General features: G+C 44.5%; 1 pseudogene; it reads left to right on the top strand.

Moving 5' to 3' along the window:
• Window positions 1-1,247: 1,247 nt before the first annotated feature.
• LOC119289445 overlaps window positions 1,248-2,631 on the top strand; it is a 5,776-nt pseudogene continuing 4,392 nt past the window's right edge.

Here is a 2,631-nt window from a genome sequence, read left to right as displayed (position 1 = left end):
ACCCGCCTCCTCTCCCACACCCAAGCTGTCAGTTGTCATGCGTTTTGGAGTGTACAAGGCAACTGCCCTAGTATGATTGCAAGTAGATGGCAACTCTTTTTTTTTTTTACCCGAACATGTCAGTTGACATATGTTTTGCATGGTACATAGCAAACTGCCCTAACGTGCATGTAAGCAGATGGCAACTCTTTCTTTTTAAATGGCAACTGCCCTAGCGTGTTTGTGAGCACATGGCAACTCTCTCTTTTACCCGAACATGTTTTTTGCCATGCCTTTTTTGTAGCGCTACATGGCAACTGTCTAGTGTTAGTAGGTGCCAACTCCTAAAGTTTTAAAATCATGACAACTGCAGTAGACCAGACCACACATGGCAACAGTTGTAGTTGTCTAAAAAATGGCAATCTAGAACTTTGACCTGAGATGGCAACTACAGTTGAGCAAACATGTCAACTGTAGTTGTCCGACATGGCAACCGTAGTTCAGCGACATGGCAACTGCACTTAAACGAACATGGGCGAGGGTCCGGCCCATGGCAACTGCGGGGCGCGCGGTAAAGTGTCACGTGGGGCGTGCGGGACCACGAGGTACGAGGCCTGATGTACCGGGCGTGTGGGCGTTATCTATTTCGCCCACACGCACGCATGTAGGAGGGACCGGAAGGAAAAAAAAGAGGCGTGTGGACGCTAATTGTTTTGCCCACACACAGACTTGTGGGCTGGTCCTTTTAGGCACCACACAGAACGTGTGGGCAGATTCCTTAACGCCCACACGTGTTGCAGTTATCGGCGTCCTATATTAATTGATTCATCTTATGTTCTTTAATTATGATTGATACTTGATACTGCTCCCTCTGTTTCTAAATATAAGTCTTTTCAGAGATTTTAATATGAATTAGTACATATGGAGCAAAATGAGTGAATCTACACTCTAAACTATGTCTATATACGTCCGTATATAGTTCATATTGAAATCTCTAAAAAGATTTATATTTAGAAACAGAGGGAGTAGAATGCAAGGACTGATAGGATATGAAAAAAAATTGGGTAGAATTGTTGAAGAATTGGTGTGTATAAGTAGGCTTCGTTTATGCAAAACTGAGATTTTATTGACAAAATTAGTGTGCCTGGATGACCATATTGATCTACTTCTATGTGCTATTGGTAAATTAACTGGAATGTTCACATATCATATTTGTTGTAAATATATTTTTCCAGGTGTTCCTACGTCTGCCCTCTCCCTCGTCGCCAATGATGCCAACACCTGCGCGCGCCTCGGCAGCCACCGCACACGCCCTGCTACGCAGAACCAGGTGCTCTCGGCGCCGAGCCCTCCCTGCCTCCTCTCGCTCCGTGATCTCTCACTTGGCTCATCCATTTGTTGCCTCTTCTCTTTTCCCCAAACAACAGATGCTTTGCTGGGGTGAATCGGATCCGGCCAACCACGAGGACCTTCTCTGGAGCGCCGGCAGGGGCGGCTGACCCACATGTACCTTTTCTCCCCGCGAATCGCACGTGTCGTGGCCCCGTAGTGTTCAGAGAAATGGCTTGTTCAGGACACCGCGAGTTGCGAGATTGATTGAGGTTTCGTTCCAGATGTGTGTAACTTGGTATGCAGAGGCCGGGTGTAATGCTTAAACCTTTTAAGTAATAAAGCGCCTTTTATCGAAAAAAATGTGTGTAACTGAGGGTGACTGTGCGTTGACATGTAGGATCACGCGGAGAAGGTTGGTGGTGTGAAAGTTGGAGATGACGAGCTCGACGTTGCTATGGTTGGTGGAGGCATGGTGGGCTTGGCTGTTGCTTGTGCACTGTGTAGGTATTGCTGCCTTCGTGTACTTCTCTTCCTTCGATCAATTGTTCATGTGCTCAGGTTCGTGTTACTCTTAGGCTGAGAATAGATCCCGGCATTAGTTTAATAAAAGGAAACTTGGCACCATTGTAATAAAGTTCTCAGGGATTCTCCCCGCCATTTTACTTGTTCAGTGTGAAGTATTGCTAATAATATTGGTAGAATGGTAGTTGCAGGGGAGTTTGGTGGCTGTATGAAAACACCTTGCGTATGAATTTGACAATCCTATGCTTTGATTGTTTCAGATTAGAAGTACCAACTTCTATATACAATCTTGAGTTTCTTATATGCTTATTTATCCTGCATGCAGCCAATATGCCATTGACCAAACATCTGCGAGTTGCAGTCATCGATAGCAATCCTGCATTGAAGTCAAGGAATTATCTGAAAAAGATGGTGTACCTGATTCAAGGGTCAGCACTGTTACTCCTGCAACCATTTCCTTCTTCAGAGGTAAGATTGTAAATATAAAATGGATATGACATTGCATGTTTCATGTCAGAACTTTGGATGTGTTTGCATATGTGCCTAGCACTTGTCATTATGCCATATTCATCTAAACTGCATTTCTTGTTGAGTGTAGTGTAGCGATAACCTGGAAATGCCATGGAGTGTACCACCAACTCTGTTGGTCTATGTATGCCCATCATTCTTTTTTCTGTTGCCACCAATTGTGTCTCTTCACAAGTTTGATTAAAATTGTTGCACTACTTTGCATACCGGGGAGTGAAAAATACAGAATGAAGGATGAGCAGGCTGTACCCCTGAGATGTTGGCTAGATC

Source organism: Triticum dicoccoides, chromosome 4A (assembly GCF_002162155.2).
Source record: "Triticum dicoccoides isolate Atlit2015 ecotype Zavitan chromosome 4A, WEW_v2.0, whole genome shotgun sequence".
Classification (NCBI taxonomy): domain Eukaryota; kingdom Viridiplantae; phylum Streptophyta; class Magnoliopsida; order Poales; family Poaceae; genus Triticum; species Triticum dicoccoides.
This window is presented reverse-complemented; position numbering and strand designations above follow the sequence as displayed.